This window comes from Thalassophryne amazonica, chromosome 17, assembly GCF_902500255.1.
Source record: "Thalassophryne amazonica chromosome 17, fThaAma1.1, whole genome shotgun sequence".
NCBI lineage: Eukaryota > Metazoa > Chordata > Actinopteri > Batrachoidiformes > Batrachoididae > Thalassophryne > Thalassophryne amazonica.
Genome location: NC_047119.1, coordinates 42,163,815 through 42,190,076, shown reverse-complemented (window position 1 = coordinate 42,190,076; position 26,262 = coordinate 42,163,815). Strand labels below are relative to the sequence as shown.

At 39.5% G+C, this 26,262-nt stretch overlaps 1 protein-coding gene across 1 annotated transcript in view; it reads left to right on the top strand.

Annotated features, from left to right (window-relative positions):
- Window positions 1–1,192: 1,192 nt before the first annotated feature.
- The window catches only part of rab27b (RAB27B, member RAS oncogene family), an 84,165-nt gene continuing 59,095 nt past the window's right edge, over window positions 1,193–26,262 (top strand). The window contains exon 1 of the mRNA XM_034192411.1: window positions 1,193–1,449. The gene's annotated coding sequence lies outside the window, so the exon portion shown is untranslated. The remainder of the gene's footprint in view (window positions 1,450–26,262) is intronic.

The following is a 26,262-nucleotide window of genomic DNA, read 5'->3' as shown; positions in this document are numbered from 1 at the left end:
CACTGGCGACGATCTTTGTAGGTTTTCAAGTATTCCTCACAAACGTGACTTCTTACAGTGTGCACTAATAAAGCTGTTTTAATTCTACTGGAAACATTTTCACGTTTCATCCTTGAATCTAAAATCACTTTTTAAAATTTGTGTGTAAATTATTGTTCGATTTGTTGTTTTTTTTTTTTAAGTGATTAGTCAGACACTTGATAAAATGTGTAAACCTAGACACAGAAATAGTTTGTAACAGTTAATTACAAAACTTAAAACATTCAATCTGCAGGATACATGTATCTTCAGTCGGAACACTTAAAAATCAAAGCTACAGTTTTTAAGAAGGCACACATGCTTGCTTTGCTTTTAACCTTTTTGTCACGGATTATGCGTCACGTTTGATGGAATCTTACGATCAAAGCACGTGATTTTTTTTTTTCCACCTGTTGAGCAGCGAATACCTACCGCCAGGAGGCGCTAGGACCTGCATCCGTTCAATGGGCCGCCGTACAAAACCATGTTGCCTTCACATGCAGTGGGACATCTGACAGGAAAGCCACAAGTAATAGTTACACAAATGCGCGCTATGATTCAACATACTGAGTGTTAGGCCGAGTGCGTGATACTTGACAGGACCGTTTAACAGTCTCACTTCGAAAGACTTTAGAGCTATGATGATTACGGGTTTTGATCATAATTATGCGAGCTCAGAATATAATTACAATATATTTTGGCAATCCCTTGGTGGTGAGGAAGACATTCTGTCGATTCATGGGCTTGGTTCAGTCTCGACGAGCACGGTTTCTGACATTGCTGTGTGCGTGTGTGCGCGCGCGCCACTCTGGCGTGTACAGTACATATTCATAATGATCATACATGTCATTGCGGTCATACAACACACCATTGTCCCATTTCACATCAGAACTTATTCATCGGATTTGGGCAAAATATTAACGTTTTAACTATTTAAAATGAAACTTGCCCTCCCATGTGAAAATTTGCTGCTTTCTCAATCAGATATTTGGTTTTGTTAAAGACGCTGCTTTTGAACGGTGGGGAAATCCGTTAATTTTATTTGTTTTCTGATGCTTTCTAAAATATTTAAAAACTTTGAATTTGCTGAATCGGTTAACGACGATTTACAGGAATAAAATCAATGGTTTTCACAAGAATTCCGAGTCTGAGGAGTTCCTGAAGGCATCAGCAGAGTCCGCCCCCGGAGGAAGCGGATCCATCAGTCTGCTTGGAGTCCTGATCGCGATCCGGTGTTTCCCTTGCTCGGTCGTCCGGGTCCCCCCCGCCCCCGGGCTCTGACGCGTCCTCTGCGGGGTTCCGGTGAGCTGTGAGCGGCTCCGTGTCTCCGACCGGACGGCGGGAGAGATGCGGCGACTCCTGCAAGGAGGAAGAGGAAGAGACGGACCGAGCGAACAGGAGGTCTGAGCCGCTTTCTTCTGACCGTCACAGGTGAGGTTCTGGACGTGGTTCTGGTGATGCTCGGGGTTCCGGATGAGTCATAGCTGCGCAAATTTAAACTCTGCGCAAACGTGTGTGTGTGTGTGTGTGTGTGTGTGTGTGTGTGTGTGTGTGTGTGTGTGTGTGTGTGTGTGTGTGTGTGTGTGTGTGTGTGTGTGTGTGTGTGTGTGTGTGTGTATGCATGCGTACGCGCTATTTGTGCGCGGTGTGTAGGGGAAAAAAAAACGCACCTGTCGACATTATCAATCACCCGGTTGGGGGGCTTCAACAGCTTCACTTTTTACAGGGGTTCCTAATATTTTGTCCACCCAGTGCATCTTATGGAGAAGCCAAAATATTAGAAACACCTTTATATATAAATATGTGTGTATGTAGTGTGTACGTATTCAATCAAAACAAATCACAGCCACAACCTCAGAAATATACATTTATGTGTAATAACATTTCTATTTACATTAAAAAGGCACAGCTTAAACAGTAATGAAGGTTTAACATCAAAGATGCAAATTTTTAGGGGAGCATTTGAGATTCTTCAGTAGGTCATTTCTTTCTAACATACTTAATTTTTAAAGGTATATTACTCGTTTCAGCAGATGTCACTTTCATAAAGCCTGCATGATATGGTTAGTATATATATATATATAATTATTATTATTATTACTTCTAGGCCGGTTGTCTGCCTGGGTGGTTGTCATCCAGGACCCAAGGTGGTTCTGTGGTGTTGTGGATGTGGCAAAGCGCAGCTTCAGCACACGCTCCCAGACTTGACTTTTAGGAACAGTAAATGTCATAATTTTCCAACCCAGTCTTCAAATGGCTTTTGTTTTGATCACAGAGCTGTTGAAAAGTCAACACTGTCCTTTTGACAGTTAAGTTAATTAGTAAAGCCATTTTAAACTGGTTTTAAGCCATTTTCTACCAGTTTAAGGCCACTTTAATGTTGTTTTTTTGTGTCTGTGTGTGTGTTAGACTAATTTCTGAGATGCTCATGTCTTTTTGACATCAAACCTTGCTCGTACATTCTTCAGTCATTTTCAGTCTTCATAAACTGAGAAATTCAGAAGCACCATGTTTGTATAAATCATAAATAATGTGACTGCAGGAAAATCACATTTAAGGAGTAATGTCAGATCTACAACGGCGGACTTACACGCCACTTTTCACTTCAGTGTAATTCACCAGAATCCCTGTACGTTTGCAGAGGTGGCGCTAGAATTACTCCACGAATTTGTACAAATATTATAGAGTACAACTCGAGCTTCATCAATGCACAAATCTGTATCAACAAGTGACTGCAGGCGAAGTTCTCGCCACAGGAAGTAAACTGTCCTATGTGGGCGGTAATTAGTATGATCTCTCCTCACAATTCTTGTGTTTTCGGAGTATAAGTCACAGTTTTTATTTATTTTTTCTAGTTTGGGTAGTTCTGTGACTTATACTGAAAAATCATTAATTTGTTATTAATGATAATTTGTGTGTATTGGGCTTTCCCAGGAATCAACACTCGAAGCAGCCTAAACAGAAACTCCAGTAATAAAAGTGCTCAACAGCAATACACAGCAATCCCAAATTAAAGAGTTCATTAAAAAAAAAAAAATCAGATGGATTCACTTTTTTTTATTGTGGTGTTTCCAACGCCATGGGTCAACTACATCAAATAAAATCCAATGTGTTATCCATCTTCCTCATTTTTAGACTTTAAAAGTCCTTATGTTAAGGAACAGCTCATGATGTGATGTGCACATGTGCTACCCTGAGTCCTGTCCTCCAAATTTGCCTCCAGAGAAACACTTTAAAATGTGAGTTCTGCATGCCAAAAAATGTCATCTATACGTTTTTCCTCTTCAAGAGGCATTTTTTACAGGAAAATACTGTATTGCTGTTATAAGGAACCGCACTTCTCGTTTGAACTTCTATGTGATGTTGTGGGATTTGACCACCTCCGTGGACACCATGCGCAAACACAGCATCACTTCTAATGGAAAAATGGTGTACTGTTTTGTTTTTTCGGCTACAATCACCGAAGTAGTAGCAAACAGTGCAGGTTGTTTTCAGTTCCGAGTGTAGAAGGGAAGACTAGGCAAATGGGAGAGGCTGTGTCTGTAAGTTTCAGCCCACACACCTTGACAGAGTAGCTGCGTTCTCTTGCCCACACAACCGCTTCGAACTTTTTAGAAAAACAAAGCCTTTCATCTGAAAAATAAGCCAGAAATTTCTAAATACATCCCCAGCAACACTCACGAGACAAACTCTGAATAAATACTGAAGGATTTTAATGGATATTTTTTTCCCTTTCAGCAGACAAAATCTCTGTTCGGCTGTCCTCCTCACCTTCACAACCTCAGGATGTTGAGGCAGCTAAGTTTTCAGCACACATTTCAACAATTCAGTTCGTTTTTTGGAAAATCTGTGCTCGACGAACAGTCAATTTGAACCCAAGAGGCGGACGGAAAATTTGCCTCTACCCTCAGCTTCGAACACTGCGGAAGAGAGCTCTATGAAACAGCTCCCCTCCTCACCCCGCCAGCAAACAAAGCAGAGAGCAGCAGCAGCAGTTCAGAGGATTCACAGTGGCTCTTCTCCGGTATCGGAAAATGTTGCGGGTTGGATCTGTATTTTCCGATACGTGAATTACGTCTGTATCCGAAGCCGATCCCGATACTGGCTCGGATCAGTCCCAACCTTAGCCATGTTTCTGATGGGGACAGAAGAGGGCTGTCCCCGGAAGTAGAAGTATTGCATCATATATGTGTCATATTTGACCCCTTTAGCGCCCACCCTCAAACGAGATTGCGGTGCCCAATTTAAAATTGTACCTTAACAGGCTGTAAAGTGATCCAACAAAAAGAAAAGAAAAAAGAACAATGACAACAACAAACCCTGTTGCATTTGCAGTTGCTTATGTTACAACACTGGATTGTTTCCAATTCAAGCTAGCTTAGCCATGTTGATACATTAGCTCGCTATGCTAGCTGTAGCATGTGGTCTGCTAGTAAATGTTTATATGTTAATGTTGTGCTGCTACCCATTTTGAGAGTTTACTACATTGAACCTTACAGTTTTAAATTTCAATATTGGATCACAATGATTAGTTCCATGTTCGCATATATCTCAGATGATATAGCAGCTAGACAGCTCTGGAATTATTTTAAAACAATTTTCACGCTCTGTAAAACTCTCTAATATCATCAACCAGAAAAAACTGACGACAAATTGAAATCAAATATGAACCCTCAGATCAAAACAGATATTTTACTGTATTTTCTGCGTGATTTGAGAAGTATGATTTTTGTTTCTGATATTTTTACAGTGCAGAATTCTGCACCATTAAAAGGTTAAAGGTGTGCGGTTGTCTTAAAGCCTTTAAACTTGCTGCGACACATTCGGGTTAACAGTTTCTCATTTGCTTCGTCCCGTCGCCCTGAATCAGTTACGCCTCAGCAGATGCAGCACACACATTTTATCTTTTGCTTTTCATTCACTACTACTTCTAACATGAAATGTTTATTTTATAATTACATTTCAGAATAAAAGTTGGATTGGATGGGAAAAGTTTAGTAATAAAATTTTGCATATCTGTTTTTTTGTTTTTTGAGCTTTGTACATCTTTGAGCTTTTTGCACACCTGCTACTTAAAAACAAACAAACAAACAAAAACTGTTTTTTTGCACTTAAATCAGATTTGGATGCAAATCAAGTTGGATCACAGTGCCACCTGTTGTCATGAATTGTTTTTTGGCAGCTGATAGAAGTCCCCTTTTAATAAGATATTTATCATGAACTTAAGAGCTTCCTGATGTTGGAGTGTTGCCAGATCAGCCTATTATAAGCCATTTCTAAGCTCTTTTTTAAATTTTATAGATCTTTTGCAATATCAGGCATTAGAGCTCATGTTTTTTGGGGAACATTATGTCCAAAATGATGTGCCTTATTTATTACTTACTGCTTTAATCCAAATAATACATCAGTAATCATTTCAGCAGATCTGCAGCATTCTAATCAGCACTGCAATGTGGAAGATGTTCAAAAAGGTGATGAAAAATCAGTACCAGTGTTTTTGTTTGTTTGTTTTCCTGCTTTGCTGACCTCCGCATGCAAGTCAAACACCTGTTAAAACTTAAGTAATTTTCACATAAAGACCACTTAGTGGACATGGCAACACAGTATAAAATGTGATGCTGTTGTGTGAGCCAGCGGATGTTTGTGCTGCTTGTATAAGTCTTAATAATCATTAATTAAACAGAGCCACAGATTTGTTCAACTAAATCTTTGATTTATGAAGTTTTTCATCCAAGTTTCAGCTTTCAAGCAGCAGATTCTGAAATTAAAATAGACAATCAAATATGATAATTGTTAAAGAGGTCATAAAGTGAAAAAAAAAACAGTTTTTATTGTTCTTCTACATTTTGACATGTTTTGAGGTTTAATATTAAATATCTCCAAAGTCCCACATTTCTTAGTGTTTTCACAGATATTCTCCTACTGTAGACATCATTCAGGCTGGACACAGCTTGTTTGAACAAAAGAACCTTGATATTCATTCCTTCATTCATTATCTGTTGCTTATCAGGTGTCACTGACCGAACGGTCCCCCTTAAAATCGGTCCCCCTGATGACGTGGTTCACGGATTATTACCTCGTTTCTGCTTCAAACTGTACTCCAGTCATCATCTATCTCAGCGACAGATATCTGAAGCTTTAGTACAACAATGATTTCTACATAAATTCATCATTATGTCATCATAAAAGACGGAGGAAGCGATCAGAGCGCCGCAGCTACACAAGCTGCTAGCTGATGCATTCACTGCGCGTCGGTCATTTCAATGCGTCATGGAATTTCGTCGAGTTTCTGCTTAAAACTGACTTTAGAATTATTTAAGAGGTTTTACCTTTATCATCTGATGGTTAATAATCCCATTAATCCATTTGATTGCTTTGGGTGAAGAGACTCCGTCTCAGACGTGCTGCTGTGGTCCGAAATGATGCATGCGCAGATGCAAAAGGTGAACCTATTTTTAGGGACGGATCGTTCGGTCTGCGACACCAGGTCTGGGTCACACATATGTGAAATCAAAGTTGTTACATCACACAGCAACCTCACTGTAATTGAGGCGATAAAATATTAAAGTACACTTTGTGGCGCAGCAGTGAATTATGCACACTGGATTCAAGATGTGGTAAAACATGGTGGTTGATTATAATTATGATACCCTTATTTGTTTACATTTTAATTTGTTGTTTTGATTTCGTGTAAAGTGGTAAAATGTGTTTGTGAATTTAAGTCGTCTTTACTGAATTGCTTACTTTTGGCACAGGTTTTACAGATGTGATTGCTTGTTTTTGCTTCTTTGATCTGGCAACATTGATGCTGCCATGATGCCATCTCATTAGTCCAGTCAAGTTATTCAGTTTAAGGCTCCAACCCACCATTAATTGCAAAAATGTTTCATGTGGTCTTCTCCTCTGATATACCCCAAGAATAACATATTGGAGAACAGTAGAAGGAGTGGAAGGGCCCAGATATGCTAGTTTATGTCAATTAGGCACGAATATCAAAGGAACGAGTCAGACAAGTGGAAATCCTGTATCTGTCCTCAAAAGGACTGAAATGCTATCCAGATTCACCTGTAGTGTTGGTAGAAATACTAGAAACTGAAATTGGGTGCCCTTTTGGATAGTTAGCTAATTATGCTGCTCAGTGATTCCGAATTCAGGAAATATGCCAAAATCTTTCTGACTGGCCCAGGTCCTGGACATGATGTTCATGTCAGGTGTTCGAAAGAGATTGAGGCACAGGTTTTGCCACCAACTTCAGGTGCAGCAAAGTACCACTCACTACATGTCTTCAATAAAATATCTGAATGGAAATGAGAAAGCCTAAATGTCTAAAAAAGAATGGCAAGTTAATTCCAGTACAAACAGACCTGCCTCCAGCTCCTGAACGCCTACTCGAAATTATTCACTGTAACTAAAAAAACGAATGCAGTACTTTAAAATGCACTTGTAGCAGTCATGGCCTTGAGCGTACATTTGCTTGTGGAGACTGCAAAGGTTCTAGCTGCTCCAGTGCAATGGATCCAGAAGTTGTGACTGAAGTTGATGAATGTACAATTGCAGAGCTTCAAAAGGTGTTTCGGTGACTTTGGAATCATCTCGCTCCGAGTTTTGTCTTATCTGGTACGAGGCACATTTTGTTAAAGCCATATTTGTATAATTACAACCTCTTTAGGATTCTTACATGTGTTATTTGAAGACCTGAATTTGACACTAATCTCATATGTATTTGAAGTTCTAAGCGTTATGGTAAAATAGGTGTTCTTTTCAATAATGGTGATAGTTAATTAGCTTAATTATGATTATGTTATTAGATGATTATCCAAAAGGACACTCGATTTCAGTTTCTCGTATTTCTAGCAACACTACAGGTGAATTTGGAGAGTATTTCTGCTTAGTTGAATCACAGGAATAGAGCTTCTCTATATATTTAATACTACACTGAAAGAAAAAAAAAAAAACACTTCCCAGATTTTGCCAGCAGCAGTAGCAGCAAACCAGCTGCTCATTACCTGATCAGCCACCGGCACTGATTTGGAGCACCTGAAAAAGAACGGAATCTTCAGGCATTCAAACAAACAGACTTCAGAGGGAAGCAACAAGTTCACTCATGGTTCAGTCCAAAGACACCAATGGTCAGTGAAATATTTGATGTTTGAATGTTGCTTAATATGTTCAATTTCATGTTTAACTGCTGTCTAGATTGGTTGGTTAAGGAACACATTGTAGCATTGATTTCATTGACTTTTGGTGAATGAGCTGCACCACGATATTTAATTTGGAGTGGAAAAATGTTAAAATTATGTTTAAACTCTACTGAAAATGTGGAGAATTCATGAAATTAAATGTTGAAGAGCTGATCTCCAACTTGTAGATCATCTATTTTTTTCTTAAGATTTTTCTTTATTTCAATTTAAAAGGCTTAAGTGGTTAATTTAATGCAATCATGTTTAACGTAATCATGATGTTGAATTATTAATTAAAAAATGTTCAAAATGTTAACTTTGTTTTCTCTGTCTTTAAAGGTTTACAACCTTTTTTACTGTACTAACTAGTCAACTGATGAAGAAAACCGAGTCTGAGGAGTCACAGAACAAAAGTTGGAAGGAAAAATAAATTTGATTGAGTTGGAAATTTGAGTTGTTCTTGTATCCTTTGGGGTTAAATAAGAGGAGGACTTGACAGTTGTAAACCATGGAGAGCAGCCTGGACCCGAGGATAAACGGCTTCAGATCCAGAAATAACCTGTTGACACAGAGGAAGTCAAGATGGCAGAAGATGTCCTGGGGAAATCGGTCAAGCAGCTCAAAAAGGAGACGCCCACTGAAAAAAAGCAGCTTAATCACACAAGCCAACTTAATTTCAAGAGGAGAAGCACCATGCTTGAGAATAAAGAGACTAAAAGAGGTCATCTAAGCAATGTCAACATGGGCAAGATGGGTCTCTGTGGAATCAAAGGATGAATTGGATGGAGGATTTAAGAACATCCAACTACAGGCTTGAACTAAGGAACACGGAATTTATGACTGCACGGATGATTGCTGAGCAAGGTATAGGAGGGAAACTACTACCCCAACCGACAACACCCACACCAATAGTGAGAATCAAGCCAACCACTCTATGTATATTCAGTGGAAGTAAGAGAGAATATCACCAATGGAGGAAAGACTGGGAAAATCTGCAAAAGAAGGGGGAGCCATCCGGATCAATTAAAGTTAAGAAAATTCAACTCTTGGAATATACAATTACCAGAGTCAACATCAGGGACAGACCTGCTGGTTGCATTGCTCAGTTGGCTATGAGGGAAATGGCAAGCCTGTCCAACTTTGCTCATTTGGAGAGTGAACGTAGAGTCACTTGAAGAGGACAATTATGTGGATGACCTTCTAACCTCCCACAATGACCTAAAGAGACTTGACAGAATCACAGAAAGAGTTGAAGAGATCTTGAGAGATGGCGGTTTTGTACTCAAACAGTGGGTCCGGTCAGGGCAAAGTGGGAAGCAAGGAATGAAGATGGAGGTCCTACAAAAGAAACAAGGTAAAACCTTAATTCTTATAAATCAAATGAGGGAGAAGACAACAGAGCCATATACATTGGCTACCCAATGGATGAAAACAAGCTCTATATATTAACATCAGTTAACTTTTCCAAAAGGAAGAAGAAATGAGATTTGGAAAAGATCTTGTCAAAGAGGAGGTCAGACTTGAAACACCTAACCCACTGACTAGGAGGGCTCTCTTAAGCCAAGTAGCTGGGCTGTATGACCCAATTGGCCAAGTTGCACCTGCCAAACAGAAGGGAGCAATTCTTGTCAGAAAAGTGTTCCAAGAGGGAGGGTGTGGTAAACTAACCCAAGAATCCTGGGACCAACCTCTGTCAGAAAACCTCAGAAGAAGAAGCCATACAACTATTCAAAAATTTTGTGCACCTTGGACAGGTGAAATTCCACAGGAGCCTCACACTGGCTCACTGGAAAGGAAAACCTTGGGGCATCACATTATCTGATGGAAGTGATAAAGCCTATGGAGCTGTGATGTACTTAAGATGGGAGACAAGTCAAGGCCCTGAAGTTCGATTCGTGGAATCAAAAGCCAGTGACACCCCGGGATCAGAAGGGAGAAGCTGTAAAAGCTGAGATCTGTGGTGTGGGCTTTGCAGCCAGGATACAGAAGTATGTGGAAAAGCACATTCGAATGAAGCTCGAGAGATGATTACATCTACTTGAAAGTCAGATGGTCCTGGGGGCCATTCAAAGAGACAGTTATGGGTATAAAGCCTTCTTTGCAAATAAAGTGGGTGAAATCCAGAAAGCTGGACCAGTGCAAGACTGGTGATGGATCTGAACATAGCTGACATCATAACATGAGGGGGCACTCCTGAAGATTTGCAGGAAAATTCCACATGGAGTTCCTGAAGTGGCCGGTGGAGGAGTGCCCTATGAAATCACTGCAGAGGTTGCAGTTCATGCCAAAGAGTGTGTAAACAAATTTCAGAAGAAGGCAATCTCAGGTGCATCAACAAGAGCTCAAGCAAGGTGCCAACAGAAAGAAGACCCACATCGAATCTCAATAGTCTATTGATTATTCTGGCGATTAATCGAGTAATTGGATAAAAATTAGTTTTGCGTCTTTTAAACATCAATAATCCAGGGCTCTCGCTAAGCAGTGGCACAATGTCGCTGCGCCATCACGCAGATTGTGAAATTTAGTGTATCACTTTCTGTTTTCCTGGGTAATTATTCAGCCCTCCCCTGATACCGAAGCGTAAGCGCAAGTGGTCGGTGTAATCCTCAGTCAGTCAGGCTGTACATGAATGTGAGCACAGCAGTGCGACGATTTAACCAAACTGACCCAGACTGGCTCCAATAATTTACCCAAACTGACTCCAAATATGACTAAATTAAGTACTTTTATTTGTTTTCGGAAATGCGCTCCATTTACAAAACAGTACATGAAGCGCTTTCTCTCCCTCCTTCCCTCTGTCTCACTGTTTCTTTAAAATGCTGAAACAATAAACAAGGGATGTTTAAGTACATTTGTGAGTACTGGCAACTTTTGGGGGGTTTAGGGTTACAACGGAGGGGGAGACATACAACAGACTCTGAACTTTAAGATCTGACAAGGCAGCAGTGCATCCCGCTGTATGTCTGCTGTTGAAACAACTGACTGCGGTTCACTTTAATTGAGCACTTTTCTTTTCATGGCTACCAACCTTGCAAATGGAGACCCATTGCTGCAAGAACTCAAAGCAGGAAAGACTGTGTCGAGTACATCACCCCAAACCCTCTGCTTTTAGGATGTGCCAATCCAAAGGGAGACCCTGGACACTTCCAGTTTAATAGGTACCCATACAAAACACTTCAAATTATTCAACATGAGGTAAGCAAATTTTGGAAGAAGTGGAGCCAATTGCCTGGACCTAATGTGTTCATAAGGAACAAATGGCACAGCAAAAAGCGAAATGTTGCTGTTGGAGATGTGGTCTGGTTGGCTGACCAAAACGCCTTCAGAGGACAATACAAGCTGGCTCAAGTGGTCAGTGTCAGTGCTGAGAGCAAAGGCATTGTAAGAGTCGTGCATGTGAAAACGTTTCTCAGCTATCCTGTCCCCATCACAAAGCAAATGGCAAAGGAGGCCCTGCAAGAGCAAACAGTGAAAGAACCAAGAGGTTTCAAACCAAAATCCCTGCCACAGTTCTTCACGGAGATGTTAGACGCCTTGTCATTCTACTTCCCACTGAAGAACAACTAGAGGTGTGAAGGACTTGTGTGTCCTCTCTGGGTTTGAAATAACAGGAGCTCAAGTGGGAGGTGTTGAGCTGAATCACAGGAATAGAGCTTTTCCCTGTATTTAATACTACTCTGCTAAAAAAAAAAAAAAAAAAGACTCTTCCCAGAGTGTACTAACAGCAGCAAACCAGCTGCTCATTACCTGATCAGTCACGGGCACTGATTTGGAGCACCTGAAAAGGAATGGATATCTACAGGCATTCAAACAAATAGACTTCAAAGGGAAGCAACAAGTTCACTCATGGGTTCAGTCCAAAGACGCCAATGATCAGTGAAATATTTGATTTACATTCATGTTGTTTAATATGTTCAATTTCATGTTTAACTGCTGTCTAGATTGGGTGGTTAAGGTCATCATCATCATCATCATCTATTTTATTTGAGCAGAGGATAAGAAATACAGAAAACAGAAAAAAAAACAGAAAACAATTTTAACAATAACATAAAAAAACAAAAAACTGAATTTACTATTAACTCAGGACATTGAATCTGCTCAAAAAGGAGTGGGAGGAAGAAAACTTATTTAATCCCACCCCTTTATTCAAATTTAACATAAAGTGCATAGCTGCTTCCCGTCAATTAGATAGAAAATTAAGAAAATAATACATTTAAATACTTGTAAATTCCCACAATAGATACCAACAGCAGCAAGAAAACAATACCAATATAATAAACAAGCGACAAGCACATACCAACAATAGTAAGAAATCAACGATACCAGTTACGGCAAAGAAAACAAACATATGATGCTCATACCAACAATGGTAAGAAAACAACAATACCAATTACGGTAAGAAAGCAAACATATAAAAAACATACCAACAATGATAAGAGACAACAATACCAATTATGATAAAGAACCAAACATATGAAGGAAAGAAACATATAATGCACAAACCAACAATTGTGATACAGAGTCATGAGCCATGAATGTAAAATGGCTTTTATTGTTAAGTCTCAATCATTCTATACCGATCCCAGACCCTCTGTTTATAATGTGACTTGAATTCATGAATGTTTTGGCATTGCTTGAGTCTGACGTCCAAACCATTCCATAACTTTGCTCCACATACAGACACACAAAAAATTTTCCGAGTGGTTCTAACTTTTAATAATGTGAATTTGGCAAAACCTCTAAGATTATGAACACACTCTTTAACTGAGAAGAACTTTAGAATGTTACTTGGCAGTGATTTGTTAAATACCTTAAATAAAATCTGTAATGTAGAATATTTTACAAGATCATGAAATGTAAGCAATTTTGATTGCATAAAAAGATTATGGCTATGTTCTAAAAATCCAACTTTATATATGATCCTTATTGCTCGTTTTTGTAGTATAAATAGTGGTTGTGTTGAACATTGATAGTTGTTACCCCACACTTCAACACAATATGTTAAGTATGGGAGAACTAAGGAACAGTATAATGTACGGAGTGCATTATGATCAAGAAATTGCTTTACCTTATTCATAATAGAGAGGCTTTTTGAAATTTTCATTTTTATGTGTCTGATGTGGGCTTTCCATGTTAATTTACTGTCTATTATTACTCCTAAAAATGTGTTTTCAGCTGAGTTTTCAATTTGGACACTGTCTATACATATTTGTAATTTAGATTTAACCTTATAATTACCAAATATCATTGCTTTTGTTTTATTTAAATTTAATGATAATTTGTTACTGTCCATCCATTTTTTTATTTTACTTAGTTCATCATTTACAGTATTTATAAGTTCATTGTAATTGTCACTACTGTAGAATATATTTGTATCATCAGCGAATAATATTAGTTTCAGTGATCTAGATGCATTAAAAATGTCATTAATATACATATTAAACAATTTGGGACCCAACACTGCCCCCTGGGGGACACCACAAGCAATGCCAAGACATTCAGATTTGTAATTTCCCATTTCCACGTATTGGACCCTATCTGTAAGATAACTTTTTATCCAATTTCCTGCAACTCCTCTGATACCATAATTCTCTAATTTGTTGATTAAAATTGAATGGTTAATTGTATCAAATGCTTTTTTAAGATCAATGAATATTCCAACAGCATATCTTTTTCTGTCCAATGCATTAGTAATTTCTTCTATTGCCTCAATAACAGCCATTGAAGTGGTTCTTTTCTTTCTAAAGCCATATTGACCTTCGTTTATTAACTGATATTTTTCTATGAATTTTTCCAAACGAGAGTCAAACAATTTTTCTAGGATTTTTGAAAACTGTGGGAGTAAAGAAATTGGTCTATAATTGGTAAAAATATGTTTGTTGTCATTTTTGTACGTGGTGTAATTTTTGCAATTTTCATTTTTTCCGGAACACATCCAGTTTGGAATGACAAATTACAGATATAGGTCAGAGGTTTTGAAATGTTGTTGACTTTTTTGACTAATACCATGTCTATATCGTGACAGTCTGTAGACAGTTTGTGTCTGCATTTATTAACAATGTCTTTTATTTCCTGTTCATTTGTTGCTGAAAGAAAAATTGAATTTATGTTTCTTTTTATAGTTTCATTAGACTGCTGAATTCCTGGATTTGGGATTTCAGCTGCCAAATCAGGGCCAACATGTACAAAAAATTTATTAAAACCATTCACTATATTATTCATGTTGTGATCATGAACATTTTTATCAATAAAATAATCTGGATATCTTGTATTGGAAGATCCTGGTTTAATTAGGCTGTTCAAAATGTTCCAAGTTTCTTTGATGTTGTTTTTATTTTTTTGTAGAATTTCATCATAGTACAACTTTTTACTTATTCGGATGACTTCTGTTAATTTGTTTTTATATACTTTATATCTTATTTCAGCTTCTTTTGTTTTTGAATTAATACATTTTTTATAAAGGCTGTTTTGTTTTGTTTTTTTGCAGGATTTTAATGTTCCTTTAGTTAGCCAAGGACATTTATTGTATCTTTTATTTTTATAGTATTCTTTAAGGGGACAATGTTTTTTATACAACGTGCAGAAAATATCTATAAAATTGCTATATGCACCATCTACATCTGACTCACTGTAGACTGTACTCCATCCAGTCTTGTGTACTTAAACTGCTGTTGAAGGCATTTATTGTTTCTTCTGTTCTTATTCGTTTATGGACTACTTCTCTGTCATGATTAGTTTTTTTTAAGGTCACAGTCATAAACAATAAAAACAGGTAAGTGATCAGTGATATCACATATGAACAGGCCACTTATAACTTGATTTTCAATAATATTCGTAAAGATATTATCGATTATTGTGGCACTGTGAGATGTTATTCTACTTGGTTTTGTAATTGCTGGATAAAGGGACATACTATACATTGTCTCAGAAAAAGCATCTATTGATTTCAGTTTTTCAGGATTCAAAAGATCTATATTAAAATCCCCACAGACAAATATATTTTTAGTACTTATTTCCGAGAACATTTTTTCCATTTGTTCATTAAAAATGTCAATACTTGAACCAGGTGACCGATATACACAACTTACAATAATATTTTTCCTCTTTTTGTTGTCTATTTCGACTGTCAGACATTCCATTACTCCATCTATTGTTACTGACATACTTTCTACAACCGTAAACTGAATTGTTTTATGAATATATAATGCAACACCACCTCCTGTTTTGTATTTCCTGTTTACATAATGCAACTCATAATCTTCTAAATCAAAATCAATACCTTTTTCCTTTTGCAACCAGGATTCTGATATGGCAATAATACTAAATGGTGATATAAACTGTTGCAAATATTCCTTTATAGAGTTAAAATTAGTGTACAAACTTCGGCTGTTGAAATGTATGATTGACAATTTGTCGTCCGAAGTCGTAACATTTGTATACTGGTCTTGTGTATAGTAATCACAGTTCATATTTATTGAAACAAGAAGGTTGTTGACCGGGTCAGTTTCATTTTCCTGATCTTGTGTGTTGTGCTCAGTATATTTAAATGTTTCCAGTTCCTTTTGTTTAAATTGTAAGATTCTCTGTAACAAATCTGTATCTTTATTGTTCTTTGGTGTGAATATGTTTGTTGTAATGTTCATGGTGGTGTATAGAGTCTCACATTGTTACCTTTATCTTTCAGTTATATTTGTCAAGCTCTTCTATATTTCTCACCACCATAACTTTTGCTTCTTCTGGTGTACCATTCAGTTTGATGAGAATCCTACAATTTGTTACCCACGTTTGCTGAATTCTTTGCTGTTTCTTTAGGTTTCTTGCTTTCTTGGCTATATCGGCATTCTTTTTGGTTAAGTGATCATTCATGAATACATTTGTTCCTTTTAGTTTGAATCTTTGCTTCAAGAGTGCCCTTTTGTTTCTTCTGTTGGCAAATCTTACGATGACGGTTGGTCTCTCTCCGGTTTGTCTCAGTGTGTGACACGCCTCAATGTGCTCCAGGTCCAACTCTATCCCTCTACTCTGGAGGTAGGATGCCACCTGTTGCTCCACAGAGAGCGTCTCCTGCTCACTGGGCTCCTCACCACCACCAACAACCGCACGCGCGTACGAGCGCGGCTTAATTTGGATTCCTGAGATGACCACATCGTTCATACGAGAATGTTGCTCCAGTTCCTCCACTCGCTGCTCCAGCTCTGTGATGCGCCGGTTTTTCTCCTCATTCTGGAGGCGCAGCTGTTTAACCTCCTCCAAAAGTTCCAAGAGCTGTGTCTGCTGCGTTTTGACAGCAGACACATCCTCAGCCAGGGAGTCAAGTGACTCTTTCAAGTCTCCGTAGTTCAATTTGGACGGCATCTTGTTAATAACTCCAACCTTACTTCAAGACAATTCCTCTTGTATTTCCTCACAGGTTTGGCATCCTGCTCAGTCCTGTCTCTGCCGGGGTTTTTATGGCTGTTAGTGCGCTTCAGTCACTTTTCCCAGCCGGTATTAACTTTGGACACTTGACTTGGACACTTGACTTGGCTAACTAGCGTGTAGCCCCGTTAGCTCGCAGTTAACCTCGGCTCCACTCCTTCCTCCTTCCTCCGGGCTTCTTCTCAAACTGCCTCTACAAAGAAGCTGCGACTCTGCTTAGAAACTGGTCCTCTGCTTAGAAGACTGGTCCCATCTGTGTTGCATGGCATCGACCAACTTCTGGCACCAAACAAAATGCAAATCGAAGCCGTCTTCACGCTAAATGCTGGTAACATGGAAGCAAACGTAGTACTACACACTCCTGAACAGGCGGTGGCAGCACTTTCAAGGTTATTGCAGTATTGATTTCATTGACTTTTGATGAACCATAGGATATTTAATTTGGAGTGGGAATAATGTTAAAAAAAATTATGTTAAAGGTTAAAACTCTACTGTGTGGGGAATTCATGAAATGAAATGTTTAAGAGCTGATCTATAAACTTGTAGATCAGCTATTATTTTTCTTTATTTTCAATTTCAATTTATTTTCATTTATATAGTACCAAATCACAACAAAGCTGCCGCAAGATGCTTCACACAGGTAAGGTCTAACCTTACCAACCCCCAGAGCAAGCACACAGACAACAGTGGTAAGGAAAAACTCCCTCTCAGGAAGAAACCTCAAGCAGACCAGACTCAAAAGGGTGACCCTCTGCTTGGGCCATGCTACCGACACGAATTATAAAACAGTTCACAAAACAAATATACAGGAAATGTTGCCGGTGCACAGGACAAGAGGGTTTCAGAAACAGACACCACACCCATCTCTGGATGGAGCTGCACCTCAAACAGAGAGAAAAAAACAAATCAGGCATCAGAAAGACAACAAATACAGTATAATTTGTCAGCATTAAACAACAAGAAAAACAGAAGAAATACTAAGCTGATTGCCAGCCACTAGCTCTAAGCTTCACTAAAAGATCCAGAATTTAGATAAAGTTGAGGCCGCGGCACACTCCGTTTCCTAATAAAATGAATTTAAAAGAGTAGAAAGCATAGTAACATACTGTGCCAGTATGCTAGCCATATGAGGGTGATTCTTTAACTACGGGCACTATTGGCCTTGTAAATGTAATTTCCACCACACCATTGCCTTACAATATAAAGCGCCTTGGGGCAACTGTTTGTTGTGATTTGGCGCTATATACATGTGCTCTGATGTCACTGTTTATCTCCATAGAAACTACCCAAACAATCTTTCATACAAACTAGGGACATTACAGTGTTGTGGTGGAAATTACGGCAATAGTGTGGGACAACTACATTTTGTTTAAAAAAAATCACAACAGTTGTATGACATTGAATACCCCAATTATGTTTTGATTATTTTACTGATATTTTATTCAGAGATATTTTAAAACATTAGAAAAAACATTTCTTTACCATTCACTTTTATCATTGAAGATCAAAAGTCTGGGTGTGGGACAAGCACAAAACGGCAATATTTGCATATAATGATGCTGAAAAAAGGTGAAAAAGTCATCATAGACTACTAGAACAAATTTCTTAACACACTTTCATTGTAAAGATAACTATAAAAGTGTGAAATTTCCTCTTTTTTCTGTTTTTCATACAAATGAGTGCATCTTAAGTCTGGACTTGAAAGTCTCCACAGAATCTGTTTTATTGATGCAGGGAGATCATTCCACAGAACAGGGGCACCATAAGAGAAAGCTCTATGACCCGCAGACTTCCTATTCACCCTAGGGACACAAAGTAGTCCTGCACCCTGAAAACGCAATGCCTGGGCCGGTACATAAGGTTTAATTAGGTCAGGTAGGTAGGGAGGTGCCAGTCTGTGAACAATTTTATAGGCTAGTACCAGAACCTTGAAATCTGATCTCACTGGGGTAGGAAGCCAGTGAAGAGATGCCAAAATGGGTGTAATATGGTCAAAGTTTCTGCTTCGTGTCAAAAGTCTGGCAGTAGCATTTGAATTCATTGGAGACTCCTAATGCTGGACTGCGGTAAACCACAAAATAGAACATTGCAGTAGGGGAAACCAGGGCACAGTGAATCAGTAGCTATATCTGCAAAACTACATATATATTTGCAGCAGTTATGCTATATTTTTATGCATATGACACCCCCCTTATAAATTAGTGTTTTGTTTTTGGATACATTAAGGGTAAAACTAAGTGGCAAGTGAAGTTGTTTTTTCCAATCAAAAGTAAATATTGTAGATGTATTATTGTATTGTACAGAAGAAAGGTGGCCCAAAAAATTATTAGTTAGAAGACTACCCTGTCCAACTGATGAGGACGTGTTATGTCTTCTCCAGACTATCAGCTATTTGATAATATGACTGGTGTGTCACATGTACCTGGGGCACAGTGAATCAGTCTAGAAAGTGATTTACTAAGCCCCAGTATCAAGTGGATGACAAATATTACAAAGCTTATACATTTATTTTTACATGAATTATTTCTATAATTTGTGTATTTAAACAACTGTTTTCACATTTGAACAGAAATTATGACAGTTGTACTTATAATAGTTTCTAAAGGGCTTATATCACTATATAAGACAATCACACATTACATAGCTGGTTTGCTGGATTATAGTTTGTATATGCATCAGCATATATATTTAAGAATTTTTAAGAAATCTTTATAATCGTGTTATATATATATATATATATATATATATATACATATATATATTCTAATTTGCTTCACTGTGCTCCGTGAATTAGTGTCTGGGGCACAGTAAATCAAAAATTTTAAAATCGATTTTAAACACCTGTAAATTACACTTGGGGAGAAATAAATAACACAGCCTTATAAATAATAACTTGCTGTATTAAATCCACAATAGAATAACCTAAACCTATGCATAATGTGTTTATGCTGCCACAAAACAACATTTCTGATCCACTGTGCCCCGGTTTCCCCCAGTCCAATCTACAAGAGACAAACATGAATCAAGGTCTCAGCATCAGCCATAGACAGGATGGGATGAATCTTCGCTATATTTCGCAGGTGGAAGAAAGCAGTCCTCATAATATCTCTAATATGGAGGTCAAAGGACAACATAGGATCAAAAATTACCACAAGATTCCTCACTTTGTCAATGTGCTGTATGACACATGAGCCTTAGCTAGGTGTTAGCTTGTCAAATTGATGCCGATGTCTCATTGGACCAAGAACCATCATTTCAGTCTTATCAGCGTTTAAAAGTAGGAAGATGCTAGACACCCAGCTTCTCACTGATGCAATCATCTAAGGATTTTCTGTGGATGAGATTACCAGCAGTTATCCGCATGTATAACTGTCATCAGCACAGTAGTGAAAGGTAAACCCAGAACACCGCAATATGCGCCCAAGGGGTGCTATATAAAGGGAGAAAAGCAGGGGGCCTAAGATTTACCCCTGTGGAACCCTAATTTCAACTCACTAAGGTTAGAGGTAGTGTTATCCCAGTAATTCCGAAATGATTCTCCAGTAGAGCAGAATATGGTGATCCACGGTATCAAATGCAGCACTCAGTTTCAACTCAGATAGTTTAAACTATCCACAAGACTGTCTACTGATTGGGCATTTTCCAAACGTGAAGCTAAGATATTAGGCAGTTTAGCTTTGAGTTCATTCGTAGTAGAGGAGTTGATGTGTCGCCGCAGTGATAAATGAGGTTGTTGTTCCACTAAACATGGTAGCGAACTATAAACCTAATAAGTGAGTGATCAGAGACCACTGATGCAAGAGGCATGATGTCAGTATTTGTGACGGCAATACCACGTGCGAGAACCAAATACAGGGTATTTCCACTAATGTGCATCGAGTCCTGAATGCATTGCTGTTCTTTGTTTTTAATGTTATTGCTGGAGTATACAACGCCTGGCAAAAATTATGGAATCACCGGCCTCAGAGGATGTTCATTCAGTTGTTTAATTTTGTAGAAAAAAAGCAGATCACAGACATGACACAAAACTAAAGTCATTTCAAATGGCAACTTTCTGGCTTTAAGAAACGCTATAAGAAATCAAGAAAAAAAGATTGTGGCAGTCAGTATTGGTTACTTTTTTAGACCAAGCAGAGGAAAAAAAATATGGAATCACTCAATTCTGAGGAAAAAATTATGGAATCACCCTGTAAATTTTCATCCCCCAAATTAACACCTGCATCAAATCAGATCTGCTCATTGACAATGACCCTGTGCCATGACATTGACCCTATGCCATGACATTGACCCTATGTGTCTTTTTGCAAGGAATGTTTTTGCAGTTTTTGCTCTATGGCAAGATGCATTATCATCTTGAAAAATGATTCCATCATCCCCAAACATCCTTTCAATTGTCCAAATATCAACATAAACTTGTGCATTTATTGATGATGTAATGACAGCCATCTCCCCAGTGCCTTTAACTGACATGCAGCCCCATATCATCAATGACTGTGGAAATTTACATGTTCTCTTCGGGCAGTCATCTTTATAAATGTCATTGGAAAGGCACCAAACAAAAGTTCCAGCATCATCACCTTGCCCAATGCAGATTCGAGATTCATCACTGAATATGACTTTCATCCAGTCATCCACAGTCCACAATAGCTTTTCCTTAGCCCATTGTAACCTTGTTTTTTTCTGTTTAGGTGTTAATGATGCCTTTCGTTTAGCTTTTCTGTATGTAAATCCCATTTCCTTTAGGCGGTTTCTTACAGTTCGGTCACAGACATTGACTCCAGTTTCCTCCCATTCGTTCCTCATTTGTTTTGTTGTACATTTTTCGATTTTTGAGGCATATTGCTTTAAGTTTTCTGTCTTGATGCTTTGATGTCTTCCTTGGTCTACCAGTGTGTTTGCCTTTTACAACCTTCCCATGTTGTTTGTATTTGGTCCAGAGTTTAGACACAGCTGACTGTGAACAACCAACATCTTTTGCAACATTGCGTGATGATTTACCCTCTTTTCAGAGTTTGATAATCCTCTCCTTTGTTTCAATTGACATCTCTCGTGTTGGAGCCATGATTCATGTCAGTCCACTTGGTGCAACAGCTCTCCAAGGTGTGATCACTCCTTTTTAGATGCAGACTAACGAGCAGATCTGATATGATGCAGGTGTTAGTTTTGGGGATGAAAATTTACAGAGTGATTCCATAATTTATTCCTCAGAATTGAGTGAGTCCATATTTTTTTCCTCTGCTTGGTCTAAAAAAGTAACCGTTACTGACTGCCACAATCTTTTTTTTCTTGATTCTTATAGTTTTTCTTAAAGCCAGAAAGTTGCCATTTGAAATGACTTTAGTTTTGTGTCATGTCTGTGATCTGCTTTTTTTCTACAAAATTAAACAACTGAATGAACATCCTCCGAGGCCGGTGATTCCATAATTTTTGCCAGGGGTTGTATTAGAGGAGAATCCCACGTAAAACTTTTTTTTTTCTTTGTAATTAGTGGTGGGTCAAGTCTCAATTTGACTGGACTACATGTGGTGTCAGTCAGATGGTTGATTGTGGAGATGTGTGAGCAGACCCCCCCCACACACACACACACCAATGAGTCACACCAAGGTCAGGGCCTCTGGTGATGCAGCATTTTTATTTTTTGTTTTGGACTTTGTGAGTGACATCAGCGATGATGCGGCTCAGACACAAGTGAGACGTGTGATTTGTTCCCCCATTTGGAAGTATTTCTGGCTGCAGAGGCTGATTTCAAGATGTTCAAAATAAAATAATAGAATTTACACTTCAAAAAAAGAAAATTGTGTAAAAAGAAACAAAGGGATGTGAAAGCATGATGAGCTCTCATTTATTGGCAGATGTGTCAGATACGTGAGCATGTTTTTATTTGTGACAGTTTGTGAGTTTCAGAGGCAGATTATTAATTAGGAATTCACAGGATGCTTTTTAAAATCTAATGTCTAACCTTCATGTGGATGTTTTACAGCCGTCTGCTGCTCTCACGTCACTGCACAGTCTTTTTTTTTAATTTTATTTCAAACTAGAGAGGAACATGGTGAGCACAAACCTGCAAACCAGCCTGAGCCTGATACTCCGTCTCTGAAACCTGTTGACAGAATCACAGTGAACAGTTTTACGATGGCGGGAGATCGGATCGGATTTTGTCATCGGGCCTGTGTTGTGAGACGTGCCGCACCGTGTTTGTTGGACTCTTTCCGGACAGAAGCCTTTAAGTCAGCGGGAGGAACCGGTGAGAAAAGGAGTGATGAGGATGAGAGAGGAGAGGCTGGTTGCCTGGTGACAGAGGCAGAAAGAGAGAGAAGGTGAAGAAAAGGAAGAAAACGAGGAGGAGGCGCAGAGTTGTTTTCCAAGTGCAAACAGTTAGTGGTCACGATGTTACATCTGCTGCTGCCATCAACTCCTGTTGCTAAATCTCACTCTCATCACTGTCATTGTCTCATTCGCTTTCTCACCCTCATCACTGGTGCTGTCTCACTCTCATTACTGTCGCTGTCTGTCACTCTCATCAGTTGCTGTATCACTCACACTCTCTCTCTCTCATCACTGGCACTGTATCACTCACTCACTCTCTCTCTCGCTCACCCTCATCACTGGCACTGTCTGTCACTCTCATCAGTTGCTGTATCACTCACACTCTCTCTCTCTCTCTCTCATCACTGGCGCTGTATCACTCACTCACTCTCTCTCTCTCTCGCTCACCCTCATCACTGGCACTGTCTGTCTCTCTCATCACTGGTGCTGTATCACTCTCTCTCTCTCATCACTGTCACTGTCTCATTCGCTCTCTCACTCATCACTGTCGCTGTCTGTCACTCTCATCAGTTGCTGTATCTCTCTCTCATCACTGGTGCTACATCACTCTCTCTCACTCTCTCTCTCTCATCACTGGCACTGTATCACTCTCTTTCACTCATCACTGGCACTGTATCACACACTCTCTCTCTTTCTCATCACTGGTGCTACATCACTCTCTTTCACTCATCACTGGCGCTGTATCACACTCTCTTTCTCATCACTGGCGCTGTATCACACTCTCTTTCTCATCACCTGGCGCTGTATCACTCTCTCTCTCTTTAAATTCAGATAAAACTGAAGTTATTGTACTTGGCCCCACAAATCTTAGAAAACATGGTGTCTAACCAGATCCTTACTCTGGATGGCATTACCTGACCTCCAGTAATACTGTGAGAAATCTTGGAGTCATTTTTGATCAGATATGTCCTTCAATGCGCATATTAAGCAAATATGTAGGACTGCTTTTTTACATTTGCGCAATATCTCTAAAATTAGAAAGGTCTTGTCTCAGAGTGATGCTGGAAAAACTAATTCATGCATTTATTTCTTCTAGGCTGGACTATTGTAATTCATTATTATCAGGAATGTCCTAAAAGTTCCCTGAAAAGCCTTGAGTTATTCAAATGCCTGCAGCTAGAGTACTGACAGGGACTAGAAGGAGAGAGCATATCTCACCCATATTGGCCTCTCTTCACTGGCTTCCTGTTAATTCTAGAATAGAATTTAAAATTCTTCTTCTTACTTATAATGTTTTGAATAATCAGGTCCCATTTTATCTTAGGGACCTCATAGTACCATATCACCCCAATAGAGCGCTTCGCTCTCAGACTGCAGGCTTACTTGTAGTTCCTAGGGTTTTTAAGAGTAGAATGGGAGGCAGAGCCTTCAGCTTTCAGGCTCCTCTCCTCTGGAACCAGCTCCCAATTCGGATCAGGGAGACAGACACCCTCTCTACTTTTAAGATTAGGCTTAAAACTTTCCTTTTTGCTAAAGCTTATAGTTGGGCTGGATCAGGTGATCCTGAACCATCCCTTAGTTATGCTGCTATAGACTTAGACTGCTGGGGGTTCCCATGATGCACTGGAGTGTTTCTTTCTCTTTTTGCTCTGTATGCACCATACAGAGCATTGTAATTGTAGCAATTGTAAACTGCATTTAATCATTAGTGGATTGATCTCTGCTGTCTTCCACAGCATGTCTTTTTCCTGATTCTCTCCCCTCAGCCCCAACCAGTCCCAGCAGAAGACTGCCCCTCCCTGAGCCTGGTTCTGCTGGAGGTTTCTTCCTGTTAAAAGGGAGTTTTTCCTTCCCACTGTCGCCAAGTGCTTGCTGATAGGGGGTCGTTTTGACCGTTGGGGTTTTTCTGTAATTATTGTATGGCTTTTGCCTTGCAGTATAAAGCGCCTTGGGGCAACTGTTGTGATTTGGCGCTATATAAATAAAATTGATTTGATTTGATTTGATCTCTCTCTCATCACTGGCGCTGTATCACTCACTCTCTCTCTCTCATCACTGGCGCTGTATCACTCACTCACTCATCACTGGCGCTGTATCACTCTCTCTCTCTCTTTCTCATCACTGGCACTGTATCACTCTCTCTCGCTCTTTCTCATCACTGGCGCTGTATCACTCTCTCTCTCTCTTCTCATCACTGGCACTGTATCACTCTCTCTCTCTCATCACTGCACTGTATCACTCTCTCTCACTCATCACTGGCGCTGTATCACTCTCTCTCTCTGTCATCACTGGCACTGTATCACTCTCTCTCTCTGTCATCACTGGCACTGTATCACTCACTCTCTCTCTCTCATCACTGGTGCTGTATCACTCTCTCTCTCTCTCTCATCACTGGCGCTGTATCACTCTCACTCATCACTGGCGCTGTATCACTCCCTCTTCTCTCTCTCATCACTGGGCGCCTGTATCACTCACTCTCTCTCGTCACTGGCACTGTATCACTCACTCTCTCTCTCTCTCTCTCATCACTGGCGCTGTATCACTCTCTCTCTCTCTCTCATCACTGGCGCTGTCTCACTCTCACTCTCTCAATCACTGGTGCTGTATCATCACCCACTCTCTCTCTCTCTCTCTCATCACTGCGCTGTATCACTCTCTCTCCTCTCTCATCACTGGCGCTGTATCACTCTCACTCTCTCATCACTGGTGCTGTATCACTCACTCTCTCTCTCTCATCACTGGCGCTGTATCACTCACTCTCTCTCTCTCATCACTGGCGCTGTATCACTCACTCTCTCTCTCTCATCACTGGCGCTGTATCACTCACTCTTTCTCTCATCACTGGCGCTGTATCACTCACTCTCTCTCGTCACTGGCACTGTATCACTCACTCTCTCTCTCTCTCTCTCTCTCATCACTGGCGCTGTATCACTCACTCACTCTCTCTCTCTCATCACTGGCGCTGTATCACTCACTCTCTCTCTCTCATCACTGGCGCTGTATCACTCACTCTCTCTCACTCATCACTGTCGCTGTCTCACCTACTTTCTCACCCTCATCACTGTCTCACTCACCCTCGTCACTGTATCTCTCACTCATCACTGTCTCACTCACTCTCATCACTGTCGCTGTCTCATTCGCTCTCTCACCCTCATCACTGGTGCTATCTCACTCTCATCACTGTCACTGTCTGTCACTCATCAGTCGCTGTATCATTCGCTCTCTTACTCATCACTGGCGCTGTATCACTTGCTCTTTCACCCTCATCACTCATTCCTGATGAGGTCAACCACAGACATTTTCCCTGCACGATCAAGCCGGTAGCGTGTTACTGAATCACTGCCATTCAACATACGGAGAATATCTCTCCTTCCTCTCT